Source organism: Orcinus orca, chromosome 2 (genome assembly GCF_937001465.1).
Source record: "Orcinus orca chromosome 2, mOrcOrc1.1, whole genome shotgun sequence".
NCBI classification, from domain to species: Eukaryota; Metazoa; Chordata; class Mammalia; order Artiodactyla; family Delphinidae; genus Orcinus; species Orcinus orca.
This window is the reverse complement of record NC_064560.1, coordinates 176,010,779-176,027,839: the sequence shown is the minus strand read 5'-3', so window position 1 is coordinate 176,027,839 and position 17,061 is coordinate 176,010,779.

The following is a 17,061-nucleotide window of genomic DNA, read 5'->3' as shown; positions in this document are numbered from 1 at the left end:
AATGCCTGCAGCGTGTAAGGCTTTTGTTTAGGGGATGGAGGGAGTGAAAACTATAGTTAACAATTATCTAGTAATTAAGAGTCAGGCAGCTTTACATGCATCCTCTTATGATGCCTGTACAAATTAACGAGGTCGCTGTTATGAACGTCTCCATTTTATAGATGAGGGCACTGAAGGTTATGTCCATGATGACAAAACTACTAAGCCCTGGATCTTTTTGAGGCAGAATAAAACAGTTTTTGCCCTCAAATACCTTAGAATCCGGTATGGGGAAAAGACATGTTCTAATAAATAGTATGAGAGAGAATGTGATAAATGTCAGAGGATTGTGAACAAAATCGAGTTAATAAAATCAAGGGAGTGAAAAATAACCTTCTGCTTGTTTTCTGTTTGTTGTTGAAAGAGGAAGAGACCAGGAAGTAAAACTGTAAGGACAGGTAAAGGTAGGATATCCAGTAATGGAAGCGGGTGAGCGCAGAATGCATGGCAGCCAAGAGAGAATAAATGAAATAAACAAAGGCGTGAGGATTACTTTAATCCTCCAAAAGTGCAAATAAGTCAAACTTCCCTGATTTTAGCTATCTTATGACCAGACAGCCATGCTGTATCAATAACTTGAACTTCAAAGACAAATGCGGTAGTGGGACCAAATGAATCAGACTAAGTTACTGATAGGTGTAATTTTAATTGAGCTACTGTAAGGTCCTATGTAATTAGATACATAGAATCAGCTATTCATGAAAATGGGTAATGAATCTTTTTATAGAGCCAAACGAATGTAAACATTTTTCTTTCTTTGCTAATTCACCAGAGTTTGTAAATCAGCATCTCTGTTGATAGTTTCCTATCAGAGTGATGCGAGTTCTTTCAATCTTTGTTGTCACACTCTTGTTTACGTGGCTAAGGTTTCCGTGGCGGAGAGTGGTTTTCCAAGCACCATTGCTTCTTGCTATAGAACCCTTTCCTGTTTGAGTCCTCACTGCCAGTTGTGGTTCAAGACTCATTTTGCCACCACTGCTGCCAGCAGGGGGAGACCTGCTCCTTTAAATGCTACACTTAGGGAACTGCAAGTAGGCTTCTTTTCCTTTCTGCCCTCACGGAGTGTCACAGACTGGAGGTCAGAAACTGCACCTCTGCCCAGCCTACTTCATTAAGTTCTTCGCGGGCCTGTCCATGTGACGATTTGAGCTTTCAGTCCTGCATAGGATGCCACAAAGAGTTAACCCTGTGCTGTTTTATTTGAAGATATTTTCAAGTAGCCAATCTATATCATTTACAATATTTATAAATAATTCTTTACAACTTATTTTAACATTTAAAGTTGAATTTAAAATTGGTTATTTTTAAATTATTTTAAAGTAATTAAAATAGTATAATAACAGTGAAAGTATGCAAAAGATCTAGTTTCAAATCCCAGCTCCTATTGATATCATTTTATAAAAGATGGGGCATTTCAACATCTTCTCTCAGACATAGGAAGGATGATAGGCCATAATCTAACAATTCAAAAATTGAATAATTTCTGCTTTATGAAAAACTCATTGCTATTCTTATTTTTCCAATTTTGCCGAGGATCAGTGAAAACGTCACTACAAGGACTGGCATCAGTTCTTGGAGTGACACCTGAGAACCATCTTTTTTTTCTGAACCTTACTTTGGCCATCTGTAACATAGTTATCCTCTAGTCTGAATCTGGCATCCAACATTACTGCTGACCACTTCACAGATTTTTAAGATGATTTGATGGGATGGTAGGTGTGTGTATGCCCCAGAGTTCCAGCAAGAGGAAAGGGGTTCCAGCCTGTGCGTGGGGAGAGGGACCTACAGGTCCCAGGCTGGCAGAGGCAGAGGTGGGTGAGAGCAGGATGCATGTTCCTTGTTTCCTTAGCAGCCAAGTGACTGGCCCACCAGCCAGGTTAGTTCTTAGCTCCTATTTTTAGAGTTATCTAGAAGAGCAGAGACAATAGAAAGGCATTTGGATTACAGTCAGGGTGTTGATATATAGGCACAAGTTTGATCAGGGACAATGAAAACCCCTCCCTAATAGCTCTCCATCTTGCCCAAACCCGAAATTCCTTTACGAATAATTGCTCGACATGCAAATACACCAGAACCCAAGACAAATTCTCTCATAACAACTGACACAGAGTGCTATTTCCAGACACTGTCCTAAGTGATTTGCCCAGATTTACTTATTTAATCCTCCCACAGTCCCGTGACATGGTTGTGGTATCATTATCCTCGTTTTACAGAGGAGGAAACTAAGGTAAAGAGGCCGTGTCACTTGCCAAGGTGACTGGTGCTAAGTGGCAGAGCCAGGAATTGAATTCCAGAGTCCTTGCTTTTGGCCGCTCTGCTGGGCTGCGTGTTCAGTGGAAATGGTGCTACCACACCCTTTCCTGCTGCGCTGAGCGGGAGACCAGTGGGGAGCGGAGCTGGAAGGCACTAGGTACAAGCACTTGTGTGGGAAAGGTCACCAGGAATGGAGACCGGGCACTGGAAAGGCAAAGTGCAGAAAACACCTCCGTCTGATCCTCTCTCTTTCACTCTGCACGTGGTAGAGATATTTTATTGTGTGTGACAGGGTATATGCTGATTTCAACCCACATATCTTTCCAAACCACTCAGCAGCTGCCCTTTACTGGTTAGATCCCCTATCTAGAATCTTTTTAGTGGAAAGATTTTTCAAGTGTCATCTCCCCCCACTGAATGTGAAGTCTTTGATTTAAACTCACAACCTTTTTCTCTAGATGACTCAGAAAGCTGTTCAGTTGTCCCTTTCTGTAGAACCATTTGATTTTTGACAGAGGTTCTCCTTGGCCTCGTATCTTGCCCAATGGGCTTCTGTCCCATTTGTAAACAGCTTTCGGATCACAGCTGACTTCCCCACCGCAGGCTCGCCCAAAGGCAAGAAATACAGGCCACCACAGCAGAAAGCCAGACGGAGCTGAGGCTTTTTAGTGGAACCTGACGCTCTCTTACCGGGTCCAGGCTCACTCTGCTCGCCGAACGACAGGCCAGTGAATCGGAGACGAGGTGCTGCGGCAAGGAATATGACTTTATTCGGAAAGCCGGCAGACCGAGAAGATGGCGCACTAGTGTCTCTGAAAAACCACCTTACGTGGGTCTGGATGCCAGTTTCTTTTATAGAATCAGAGAGGGAGAGGTGGCGAAGAAGTAAAGTAAAAAGGCAGAATAGAGAGCGAGAGGTGGTGAGGAAGTAAAGTAAAAGGCCCGTCAGTCTTGCAAAATATCTCCTGGAATGACCAGCCTCGGTGAGGGCATGTGTTAGTTTCTTTTTTCCTGCAGCCATTCACAGGTGGGCAGGGTTCCCTGAGGCAGGCCATTATGTATGATTATAATAACAAAAGGAACGAAAAGCAAAGGTTAAAGTCAGAGAAACACATCGAACATGGAGTCTGATTTAGCTCTTCCCTGTTACAACTCCGGTAATACAAAGCTGGCTACAGAGCCCAAGATCAGGGGCAGCCTCCACACGGACATTCATTATCCCCGAATTGAACACTTTCCGCCTCTTGTGCCTTAATCCAGACTGGTTTGCATTATAATTTCTTGGGTACCCATCTGTCTCCCCCACTGGAGTCTAAGCTCCTTCAGGGCAGGGATTATATTGAATGTTTTTCTCCCACAAAGCAAGTTCTACGTAGTAAGTGTTCAACCAACTTGACATCAGTGGGACCCCAGGTTCCTGAAAATTTAACAGTGGGCTTACCCATCACTGACTGGACTCCAGAGAAGGAAGATGCCACCAACCAGGAGGGTGAGTGGCTTCCGGGGCCACTGGTGCAAGGGACGAATGGACATCCCCTTTTCTTTTGTTGGTTCCCTGACACGATCTGCTCTCTCCCACCTCCAGGCCTTTTGCACACGACTGTATGTGTCATGTTGAAAAGATGGAGTGAAGGTAGCTGCCGAAAGGTTTTTGTCCATACTTGTAATTCTGGCAAAGAAATTCCAGAGCCTCTGTTGCTCCTCCTACGTCACCTCACCCCAAGCCCAGTCATTGGAGGGTCTTTTGAGCATTTGTGCAAGAATGCCCCTGCATCCTCCTTCCTAGCATGTGATTTGGTTCCTGGCTGGTTCTATTCGGAATTCCACGAAAACCCTCGTAAAACCTGGTAGTCAGTAGAGATGACGGATGCCGTGGCTTTCCTTTGCAGATGGAGACGTGCCCAGGAACTTCGCAACCAGCACTCCCCTTTCCAGCGCTGGTTAGGCAGGGCTGGTGCTTTTGACAGCCTTCACGCCGCAGGGTTGGCCAGCTGGGCTTCAGTCAGCATCTCAACAGGTTGGATGAATCAGGTTGGCACCAGATGTTAGGTTAAAGCCTTGCCCAGTTGTTCATCAAAACTGGTGATTTTATCTCCAACGGATTGCCTGATCCCAGGTCCAAGATCTTAAATCTCAAACAAGAGACTGAAGCAAGTAATTTCCGGAAAAGACTTAAATATGATATTTGTGGGAATAGGTTGTGGGCAAATATTCCTGTTTTATTTATTTGTTTATTTATTTATTTTATTTTATTTTTGGTTGTGTTGGGTCTTCGTTGCTGCGCGCAGGCTTTCTCTAGTTGCAGCCAGCAGGGGCAACTCTTCGTTGCGGTGCGCGGGCTTCTCACTACGGTGGCTTCTCTTGTTTCGGAGCACAGGCTCTAGGTGCACAGGCTTCAGTAGTTGTGGCTCGAAGGTTCTTAGAGCGCAAGCTCAGTAGTTGCTGCGCACGGGCTTAGTTGCTCCACGGCATGTGGGATCTTCCCGGACCAGGGCTCGAACCCGTGTCCCTTGCATTGGAAGGCGGATTCTTCTTTTTTTTGCCTGCGTGGACTCTCCAGTTGTAGCGCACGGGAGTAGTTGCCCCACGGCATGTGGGATCTTAGTTCCCCGACCAGGGTTCAAACCTGCGTCCCCTGCATTGGAAAGCAGATTCTTAACCACTGGACCACCAGGGAAGTCCCGGCATTCGGATTCTTAACCGCTGCGCCACCAGGGAAGCCCTCCTCTATTTTTTTAAATCTGGGGAGGAGTGGTCCTTTTGAAATTCATATGAAAAAGATGAGTACTCTTAGTCTTCCAAATTTGAAGTGGCATTTAAATTTAAGTTCTTAATGTCAGAGCAGCTTTCAGACATTCCTTATGCATTCATTCTCCAACGCTTTATTGGGTTTTCAGTCTATTTCAAAGACAGGGATGTCAGTATCTACAGTGGAGCGGGGTCCTTACAAGGCAGCTCGTTTGCCTAAAATGTCTGGGAAATCATGTCCAAAGAAATTACTAAGAGCATTTTCTTCTGGTATAAAAGAGTATGGTTTGTTCACCCAGAACTTGGGTTTCTTTGAGATGTTAAGTGTCCCTTTTAAGACTTAAAAGGATGCTTTTATCTGGTAAAATTTTCTCCCAGCTGGAGTCATGGGACCCGCTGATCTGGAGGCCTTATTGGATTGACAGCCATCCACAAGCTGAACTTCAGGGCTTTTGGTCCCTGGCTTTGTGGACAGGGATAACAGGATCACCCGCAGGATTTACCCACAGGGTAAATCCAAGAAAATTCACCGGATGTCTTGTGCTAATAGTTTAATGAAATTCTCCCTCCAGCACTTTCTGCAGGGCATGGGGATTTTTTCCAGTGTCATCACACTTCAGGAGTGATTGTGTCATCCAGGTGTAGGTGTTCTTGGCTGTCCTTTACCTGTGGTCTCCTCATGTCACATATAGCCAAGAAAGCAGATGACAGGTTCGTCTCTATTACATGGGGAATTACCAAGTGGTTGCCTAGCAACTCACACAGCACAATCAACATGGTCTCTGTTGTGGAATGTAGAGTGGTTGACTTGCCTTTCGAGAACGACTGTATTTGCATATTTCTTTTGGTCTTCTGGAAAAATAGGTATGTTTTTCCTGGATTTGAGGCTATTACAATGGCCTTTTGTACTGCTGTACCCTAGTGTTCATTTTATAGTAGCCCATTATTGTAAAAAATGACAATGATCTGATTAAATCATTAATACTGCAATTGCTTCGATGAAATTCAATTCCGTAAGCATCTTCCATGTGCCAGATACTATGCTAAATACTGTCAGGAGTTATGAGGATGAACAAGTATGATCCCTGTCTCAGGGAACTTATTTGTTTAATAGATGTGTATAAATCATTTGTTTACACATGTGAGACAGCTATGATGTGTATGTAAAATAAAGGTATTTTTATTTGGAAGAGTTCCTTTGTGTTTGATCAAAGGATGTTTCACTTTTATTTAGATTCCTTCCTTTATAGCTTACAGCTGCGATCAGTTCAAAAAGCTGCAATCAGTTTGAAATCACTTTTAAGACAGAGCTCTTATTGGAATCTCAGTAATTAGCAGTTTTTAAACAGCTCTTTTGGAGTATGACACTGCCAGTGTTGTCGGGTAGGATGGTACTGCCCTGTGTCTGTACTGCAGTCTTTCTGCCTAATTGCGGCCCCGGTGTTCACGGTCTCCCCCACCCCCCTCTATTTGACACGTTTCACTTTAAAAGAAGTCCCTTGCTTTTCTTTGTCTACTTTGCAGCAGTGCCATCAGCCTCCCTCCACTTAAGGAGGGACGTTGGAATGTTCCAGATCTTGCGCTAAGGAGTCTTTTGATCCCTTGGGCTAAGTTCTTTCCCACTGGGGAGACAATGGCTAGACAGAGCCTGGGGTTTGACGAGCCCCTTTCCCTTGAGTTGATTTCTCTGGGGGATTGGCTTGGCATCTTTTCTTCCTCAGGAAGGTGCCAGGCCACGGTGTGAAGGATCTGTTCCTGACAACACTGGTGCCCGACGGTGTGCACACTCACCGACTGCCCCTCCTGAGTGGGCTGGATCCGCAGAGGAAGGAGGTAGCTCTTGTGGGTAGCCATACTCTGGCACCAGAATTGTCCCCCCTCCCCCATTTCTGTCAGCACACTTGGTTCCTCTGCTTGCCGTTCCAGATCCCAGGGCAGGACCTGCAGCTTGCTCATCTCTGCCGTCCAGTTCCCTCAGATCCTTTGCCATTCTTGAGAAATCATTCAGACCTCCCATCTTCACACAGAGCACCTGACCTTTGCTTCCAGACCCAATGTCAGGCAGAAGGAAGGGGACAGAGGGGAGAAGGGGACTGTACGATACCAGGCATTGTAGAGATGTTTCTCCTGGTGCTTCCTCATTGCGTCCTCATGACAGCTTCCAGTAGCCGCTCACGGCCCATTCCCCAGGTGAAACTCAAAAGTGTGAACACATGCTGCTCTACCACGTACTGACGTATCCTCCAGTCTCCTAGCAGCTTTTCCCTTATGATCAGACCAACATTTACTGTGTGCTTTGTAACTCCTAAGGGTCAAGGACACATTAAAGAATAAGACACAGTTTCTACCCCTAGGAAGTTCACAGCTCAGTGTTGTTAAGTGCTGTGATGAGGTTGTAGAACACAGATGGAACTCAGGAAGAGGGTGGGAGTTCAGGAAAAGATATGTAGAGAGCCATTGCAAGATCTGGAAGGTTGACACACAAGGGAGACCTCTCTATTTACCTTTAAAAATGGGCCTAGAGCAGAGAACCAGTTCCCTTTGATGTTGGGAAATTCGTTACTGCTCTAATCTAAATCCTTCACGCTGCAGCCTACCCCCCAGATTCTCTCATTCCAACTTCAGTTGAAATAGCAAAAATCTTTGCCTAATAACCTCGTCACTCAGAAGCCTTTAGCAAATCATATCTGGTGCTCTACCTTAACATAGAAAAGAGTTATTTCTGTTCTTCCCAGCCCCAAACCCTGCAGGTAGACTTCTCCAGCTGCTGCCCTATGATTCCCCCTTATTAGGGCCCTCAGTAGCAGGGTGGGCAGAGGCAGGGCCATCAGCTAGTGGGAGAATTGCTCTTGGAAGGAGTCTGCACCGTAAGCACGTTTCATGGCATCTTCACTAAAGACAGGATGTTTTGAGTCGAATGGCATATAGAGGAGAAGAATAAAGTGCACAAGCCTGTGGGTGCCAATGAGGTCACACTGACATCCAGACTAAATTTTATTAGCTCTGAGCCCCTCTTGAAGGTCTGTAGAAGTTTCTACTTATCCTGTGCCCTGCCAACTCTTCCTCAGTTACTTCTGGAGGCCCCTGAGGTGTCTCCCAGAGGAAACAGGGAAGGTCCACTATGCTCTTCCACCGCAACCTCCCAATGATGGTCTACTCTCCACAGCCCCTTAAAAAGGGTACCTCATCAGCACGTGTGTCTTCTGTAAGGACTCTGTCCTTATAGTGGTCACTCCTGTTGCCTGGGCATGGCATTCTCTCCTGGGGCCACTCTACACCACCAACTTGCCAAAGTGGAGGGCAGGATGGAGTAGTGGGGAACAAATAACCTCCTCACTGAATGGCTGTACTTTGCTGCCTGTGTCCCATAACAGAACCGCTTGTATCTTTAGTTGCTCAAAGTCTTACATGATTACTCCTCTCTCCATTTATCACCCTAACTCTTCCCTCCCTGGGGCTGGAAATGAGTCTCTCAGGCAGTATGGGGGACGGACAGCTCATCAATTCCTTCCATTATTCTTATCTTTCTCCCCAGGAAGCTCTGCACCCAAACAGAACAACTCCCACAAAACAAAATGAGTAAAGCTCAAAAACTCTTCTACTTCAATACAAATAACAAAACTGTGCCAACTGATGCAAATTGATACTGATTCTTGGGGTGAGGGTGGGGCGGGGGACTTGGTGGCATTCTGTAAACTCCATCCCATAGTTTATAAAACCCAAGAGTACTGAGGGTTTGTTGTATAACATGAAAATGACTACCCACCCCATTCTTAAAGGTACCTCTTTTTTCCATAAGGGATATAATGCATGAAAGCTGCTATCTCATGGGCAATCTGTGAGAATGTCATTTAAGAGAAATTAGCAATGGTTGCAGTCAAATGGGGTTCTTGCTCTACAAGAATTTTCACCGTAGACTAGAAACATCCATCCCTAAAAAAACAAAAAACTAAAAAAAACCCAACCAACACAAAACAAACTATTTGTTGGGTTGGCCAAAAGGTTCGTTTGGTTTTAAGTAAAAATAAAAGACATTTTTCATTTCCACGAAGAACTTTATTGAACAACGTATTCACTAACCCAACGAAGTTTTAGGCCAACCCAATAGCTCCAAGTAATGCAAAAGACAAAAGATAGAAATGGAATTTCCCTGAAAGTAGACTTTGTGGTATGGTGGACAGAGCCCAGGGTGTGGCATTAAAGACATCATTAAAGATGTCAGATCCAGGCTTTGTCACAACCCAGGGTTCCCTGATAAAGTTCCCTTACCTTGCTGAGCTATTTTTCAGTTCTAAAATGGAGTGATGATAATGTCTGCCTTTCTCCTCAGGGTTGTGAGAATGGGATAAGATAATGTAAGTGAAAGTGCTTTACAAACTGTAAAGCATTTGTTATTCTCTAAAGGCAAGCTGGAGGAAATCACAGCAGCTGCCGCATCCACGTGGCTTTGACTAGGCTGGTGGGGTCTTTCCCGGGGTGGCTCTGTGCCCACACATCATGTGTCTTCAGCACAAATGTGAGGCCTGGAACTGACAGAACCCATCTTGATACACTGCCTTGTCTTAAGGCCCAGCGGAAAACAATCCAGCCTGGTGAGGCCAGTCCTAGAACCACAGATGATGGAACTGACCGTGACTAGTGAATGTGTGTGCTCACTGACGTCAACCATCCGATCCTCTTCTCCGTCAGAAGCCAGCTCTTCTGAACCACTTTCCATCTCAGGATCATTGCTGCATTTTCCCCAACATCATTCTTCATGTCAAGAGCATTGGTGATGGATGCTGCCTATCTTAAAAGAGTATTTCACTATTATCTTTGGGGATTTTTTTCCAAGGTAGGGACACTCCTTGGGTTTTGATGCTGGTACTTTCTTGATCTTGCCAGAAGGATCCTGCATAGTGACTAACACCAGTACCAGGAAAAGCAGAGCCCCTGCCCTTGCCTGGAGTCTACTCACTATTGGCACAAAGATTGATGATGATAAAAAAGGAATGCTGTATTGCATCATATCCTCGGAAAGTCCAGCCTGTGTCACTAAATGGTCATGACTTTGGTATTAACAAAGGTTTTGTGACATGACTGGCCTCCACCAAAGATCTAACCCCAGCAGCAAAGGCTGCTCCAAGTCTAGGCATCCCTCGTGCACCTCCCAGACTTTTGGCCAGATCTGTGAACCTAAGTGAAGCCCTGGATTTTGGATGATGACTGCAGTTGCAGTAGCAGATGGATTAACTTTTTTTTTCCCTAAAGGATTTGACTTACATTATTTTGATACAAAGGTTCTGTTGACACAGGATCTTGTCCCATTATCTGCCATTTCCCACTCAGAACATTGACCCTTATGCTGTTTCTGTATAATGTGGCCTGTGGCTCACCCATTCACAGCTCCTTTGCTGACTCCTGGCTGGTCTTGCACCAGCCTCCAAGGTGAAAGTCTCAGCCCCGGGGAGAGCCAGCGCGGAGGAAGGGTCCTGTCGCCCTGCAGGTTCCCCCAACTGGTTGCGTTCTAGCGCCCCTAGTCGCACCCCTGCTCTCCAGGCTCTTCTCATCTTCTTCCTGATGTCCACCCCCAAGGTCAAACTTCCAGGCCCACAGTCAGTCCCACCCACCTAGGCGCCTCACCACTCGGTCCGCGGCTGGTGCGAGTCCAAGAGCCTCGTGTATCCGGAGCACCTAGAGGGGTGCGGAGAAAGGGCGTGGCGGGCGAGGGCGTCCCGATTGCGTCTGCACAGGCGCGCACAGCACCGTGCTCCCTAGGACTTGGGCACAGACCCGTGCTCTGCTACCTAGAGTAACCGGACTCTGCGGCGCCGGGACCTGCCCAAGGTCTGGAAAGCAAGTACGCAACTCACTTTACACCTTCTTCAAGTGGTGAAAGAAACTGTAGAAACTAGCTTTTATGGTCTAAATATATTCTAAATTCAAAACCCAAATGTTCCGTTATCACTGTTACTTGTTTAAAAATCCCTTTCAACATTAGCGTTGGCCAACGAGGGTATCAGGGACCAGAAACACATAGGATCTCTATCAAATGAACACAGAATATCACTTCCACACATTATGCAATTTCCAGAATGGAGACGAAACCTCAATAAATATCAAATGGTCAATGGCAGCAAGAAAGGCAAGTGAAGGCTGACACAGAACTTTGTCACTCTGTTCTGAAAAAAACAATATTATGTGTCCAGTATTTAGTCAACATAATGATGTATCACTACTATTTTCTCCTGGTGGGAGACCTGAAATTATGAAGAGATTGATTTCTGGATCTAAACAGGAAGAGATGGTGTCTGGCCTGGAGGAAGAATCTTCATGTGCATTGATGAGACGATAAACAAATACGTAAGCAGCTCTTCTCTACCCGTTATTCTGAATCTTCATTGATAAATCACTATATCTCACATGAACTTATGAATTTTTATAATATGTTAATTTTAATTTGTTTATATAGACAAGAGCCTCACAAAAATATTTTCCTGGGGCCTGACTTAAGGGTGGCCACTGCCTGGCCAATGGTGTCATGGATTTTGGAGATATTAGAATATGAAAAAAACTTGCATCTTAAAATAGAGGAAATGCAACAATTTAGTGGCTTAGAAAAGACAGACATTTCTTTCTTTTTCACTTGAGGTACCCATTCCAGGCTAGCAGGAGGCTCTGCTCCACCCCGGTCATTCAGGGATCCAGATTCCTCTGCATTTTCCTCTGTCATCCCTTAAGGCATCATTCTCTCTTGTGTGGTCAAACCCTGGGCCTCAGGAAAGTTCATGTTCTGGTTCAAGGGAAGGAGAAAGAGTGTGGATGAGACACCCACTATCTTAAGGCATAGGTCTGGCCATCTCTTCTGTTCCTGTAGTGTTCACTTAGTCTCATGGTCACACCTAACTGCAAGGGAGGCTGGGAAATGCTGTGCCCAGCTGGGCAGCTATGGGCCCAACTGCAAATATGTTACTATGGAAGAAGGGGGGAAAGATCTTGGTGAAACTCCTGTGGTCTCCATTTCAGGCAGCAGTTGAATGGATCATGTCAGTTGCTAGTTTGTCCTAGAGACACCTAAGAGGGTTCTGTTTGTCTCCTGGAGGTTGACTTGGACAGTCACGGCACAGCCTTTGTACTGCCATTCATTGAAGTCCTCCTTACACTCTCATTACCTCTCACCTTGACGGATGAGCTGAACCTCTTTTTGGTCTAGACTGTGGTAGCGACCTGTTGCTTTTTGTCATCTGGAATCCTTTCACCTGTCCCCTGGTAGTTGTACCCTGATTTTCCTCTTGGGAAACCTCACATTTCCGTCTTTGGTTCCCTGTATGCCGGGTTGACTGTGCTCCGAGATCCAGAGGTGGGCATGTGACTACAGCCTGGCCAACTAGGCCAGCACATTTCTGGCCATGGTGTTTTGCTTTTGCTTGGTGACGGACTCTTGACCAAATCGGAGCCAAGCAAATACAATGACGCTTTCGCTAGGACTGCAGAAAGGAAAACACTTCCCGTTTTTTCTTCCACAAGTCGCCAACCTAGGAAGATACAGGACTGGAGCGCTGGCAGCCATCTTGCCCCTACAAGAATTCCAAAGCTGGAGCAAAGCAGAATCCAGAATCAAGTCCTGGTGATATTGCTTGAGTCCTGGTTCAAGCTGGGCCTGAGCCAGCAATGTGCCTAAATCCGTGGTCTTCTCGGTTACAAGAGACAGCACCCACCCCTCACCCTTGGTAAGTCATTTAGAGTTGCATCCAACAGAGCACTAACTGATTCAAGGGCCGTGTAGACTTGGTCTCTTTTTTCCTGGAGTGAAAATTCCCTTGAGATACGGGTGGCCCAGCTCTACCCTGGGTCTCCTTAGCTGTCTAGTCATGGAATGAGCGCTGCTCCTAGCCAGTCCTTCTCAACCAGGAATGACTTTGGCCTTGAGGACGTTTGGCAATGTGTGGAGGCAGTTTTGATTGTCACGATGGAGGAGGAGTGGGGAGGGGATGCTACTGGCGTCTTGTGGATGGAGGCCAGGCATAGTCCTAAATATCCTACAAGGCACAGGACCACCTCCACAACAAAGAACTATCCAGCCCAAATGCCATTAGTGCTGAAGTTGAAAAGCCCTGCTAACCCCACACGGCGCTCGGTGCTCTGGAGTTACTCCCCAGTGCAAACATGCACTGAGGAAGAGAGGCTCCCAGAAGGGCTGTGTTCTCACCAGGGAAGACCTCATCCTGAGACTCTCCTGGGCTTCTCAGCTCCAGGCCAAGTGACAGCAATTTGTTCATGATTAAGCTCTTCGGGAAACTGATCCAAGAGCGCTGCCAAAGGCTGATGGGGGGCTGTGACTGTTTCATGGCACCAGGGCCTGGGGGAGAGAGAAATGGGTGGCCTGGTGACAAGGGATTTTATTTAGGGTCTAGCATCTTTTAAAAAGTGTTAGGAGCCCCCTGTCCTACAGACTGTGAAAAATTAGGCTTGTTTAGGTCCTGAAATATCACTGACATCATCAGCACGATAAATGCTTTTTATTGAAATATAGAGAACCAGAGTCGCTACTCCCTGCAGCCTCTGTGCTGGGGAAGACAGGCTTTTCTAGAAGCGCTGACTGTGGAATGCCCCTGCTTTCCAGGCTTTCATCCCCACTTGTGTTCCAGCTCATGCCTCTGCTCGGCTGGGTCCTTGCTGGGAGCTGGAACCTACCTGGTGGGTGTCTGAACTGCAGGCCTGTGAGCTGAAGACCTTGGATTCTTGCTGCAGAGCCCCAGCTTCTGCCGGGTCCTAGCGCCTAATCTCGAGGGCACTTCTTTTCAGAGCCTGACTCCTAGAGAAGGAAGGAAGCTTTGGTCCCAAGCTTGGTGCAAGGACAGTGAGAGAGGAGAGACTCACAGGCAGCCTTCTTCTTTTTTTTTATAAATTTATTTATTTTTTATTTTTGGCTGCGTTGGGTCTTTGTTGCTGTGTGCAGGCTTTTTCTAGTTGTGACGAGCGGGGGCTACTCTTCGCTGCGGTGCGCGGGCTTCTCATTGTGGTGGCTTCTCTTGCTGTGAGACACGGGATCTAGGCGCACAGGCTTCAGTAGTGGCGCACAGGCTTAGTTGCTCCGCGGCACGTGGGATCTTCCCGGACCAGGGCTCGAACCCATGTCCCCTGCATTGGCAGGCGGATTCTTAACCACTGCACCACCAGGGAAGCCCCAACCTTCTTTTTTTCAATAATAACAAGACATTTAAAGGACTGATCAGATGACAGCTCCAACATCCCTGGGGAATTTAAATTTTTTTTAGCAGAACTTCCTCCCCTGATTCTCTCTCCTGTCTTTGCTCACACCCCTCCCTCACTTAGTTGAAGTGCACAAAGCTTTCAGAAAAACAGCTTTTGTTCCCAGGCCAAGCGTATCCTCCCAGGAACCTTTCTGCCAACCTCATACCTCACCTCCCCATCCAGGGTGAAGTCAGAACACAGCAGGGTGAAGAGTTCAGAGGGTGTGGCTGTTTTGCACGGGGACAAGTTGTCCTTTTTTATTTTCCCTCCTGTTCTTGGTGTCATTTCCAGACAATAGGAAGGAAAATTGAGTAAATATTCCTCAATTTTGGACAAAAGCTGAGACAGACTTTTCTTCGGGAACTTCCCTGTGGATCGAGGCTGTGCCCCGGGGGTGACAAGAGTGAGGAATATAAGGCCCAACTTGCCTTGAGAAAGCTCAAGCTCAGAGAAACCAATCGCTGAACGTGGGATGTAATCAAAATGCAGCTCAGTTTGCACCTCTCACTGTCCACTTGAACTTTTCTTTTTGGCCAAGCCATGCCACTTCTGGGATCTTAGCCCGCGGCAGTGAGAGCGCAGAGTCCTAATCACTGGACCGCCAGGGAATTCCCTCCACTTGAACTTTTCCATGAAGGAGCCATTTCCCCTTCACCCGCCTTGGATGAAAGCCCAGCTGACCCCATGTCTCTTCTGGTCAGGCTCAGGTATGGTCATTCTACGTCATAAAATCCACAGTTGATTTAAAGCTCTAAAGCAGCTGGTTATAGATACGACCTGACGCGTTCATCTTCCTTCAGAGACCAATCTTCCTCCTTCTGCTCCAAGGTCTGGAGTTGGGGTGCCGGCCTTCAGGGACTGGGCTGTGGGAGGCTTTTGTCTATTTTCTCACCTGACCGCCTCTGCTCCCCACATGCTGATGCTTGCAGGGTCTAAGGGGGGAGGGGTGAGCGGGGAGAAGAAATGAGGGAACAGAGGAATAGGGCAATGCTTATATGACTGCAAAATCGCCAGCCCTCCGGGCCTGACAGATGGTGAGCGCTGTTTCCCGGGGGCTCCCCTGGGTTCTACAGAGGTTCCTGTCCCTGAGGCTCTCTGCTGAGGTTCCTGGTCTTCGTCTCTCCTCCGGGTAATGGCTGATGACTTCATCTTCAGCCCCAAGAATCCAGCATCCCCTTCCACCTTCCTCCTGCCCATTAGGAAGCGCTACAGGACTTAAAATGACGCCACGCCGGCCCTCTCTCCCCAGAGGCCCCGGGAAGCACTCACAGGGCCCCTGGCCAATCCCAGTGCAGCCCGTCCTCTTGGCCCAGGCCCGTGGGGGCCGATGGCTGTAAATGGCTTTGTGGAAGCCCCCATCACAAGACTTGAGATGGAGGTGGAGCTCTCCACATAGCTTTCCTCTCTTGGATGATGTCTATTTCCAGACCCTTCTGTTCCCCACTCTGCCCCTTTTATATTCTTGACTGTATGGGGGGCCTAAGTGCTGTGCAACTGGTTCTCCATTGTTTCCTTTGTGAATACAGCGCCTGAGGGCGGGTCTCATGCTCAGACTGCCGTCTGATCTCCTGGCAGCCAGCCTCCAAGATGGCCCCCCGTTATCCTCACCTACTGATGTTCACCCTCTGTGTGGTCTCCTCCTGCCCTGAACAGGGCTGACCCTTGTAACCAATTGCTACTGAAGAAACGATGGTATGTGACTTCCAAGGCTAGGTCATTGTTGTGGGCCAACTGTGTACCCCAGAAGGTATATATTGAAGTCCTAACTGTGCCTCATACCTGTGAAGGTGACCCTATTTGGGAGTAGGGTCTTCACAGATGTAATTACGGGTTGTAATGGATTAGCTCAGGCCCTAAATCCAATGCCTAGTATCTTTATAAGACAGACACAGAACAGACAGACACAGGGGAGAAGGCCGTGAAGTGGGGAGTCTGGATTCTAGTTCCCTCTACCTCCCACTGCTCTTGTGGACCCTTGAACCTGGCTCTCTTCCTGCCTCTGCAGGGTCACGCCACTGAAGGCTTCTCCTTTCAGCATCTCAATGCCCCCCCCACCCCTCCTGCCTCTGCAGATGAGCGCTGTCCTTTTTCACATATCTGTCTACTAGCAGAGCTATGGCCACAATGGCCACTGGCCATGAACATGACTGTTCACATCTATAGCCGCAGCCGGTAACACAGTGTCTGGCACATGGAAGGTGCTCACGTAGAAATGAATAACAGGGACACCTGTGGAGCCCAGTGTTGGAAACATCCCCAGAGAGAATGGCGCTGGGGCCCCTGATCCATTTCAAGTGATGTATGATGTATGTAAAAAACGCAGCTCTCTCTGTTTCAGGTTATACTGGGGCCCCAGTATGATAAATGTGAATATTAGGTGGCTATTGCTGTATAACAGATTACTCCAATGCTTAGTAGCTTCAAACAATAATAAGCATCTATTATCTCACAGTTTCTGTAGGCCAGGAACTGGGGAAAGCTTTAACTGACTGTTCTGGCTTCAGGCTTCTTTTGTGGTTTGTTTGTTTGTTTGCTTTGTTTTCTTTGGCTGCACCACACAGGATGCAGGATCTTAGTTCCCCGCCCAGGGATCAAACCCCTGCTCCCTGCAGTGGAAGTGCAGAGTCTTAACCGCTGGACCTCCAGGGAAGTCCCAGGCTCCAGGCTTCTTAGGAGGGCTGCAGTCATCTGAAGGTTTGACTGGGGCTGTCGGATCTGCTTCCAAGGAGGCTCACCCACAGGGTGCCAAGCTGGCGCTGGCTTTGACAGAGAGCCTCAGATCCTTGC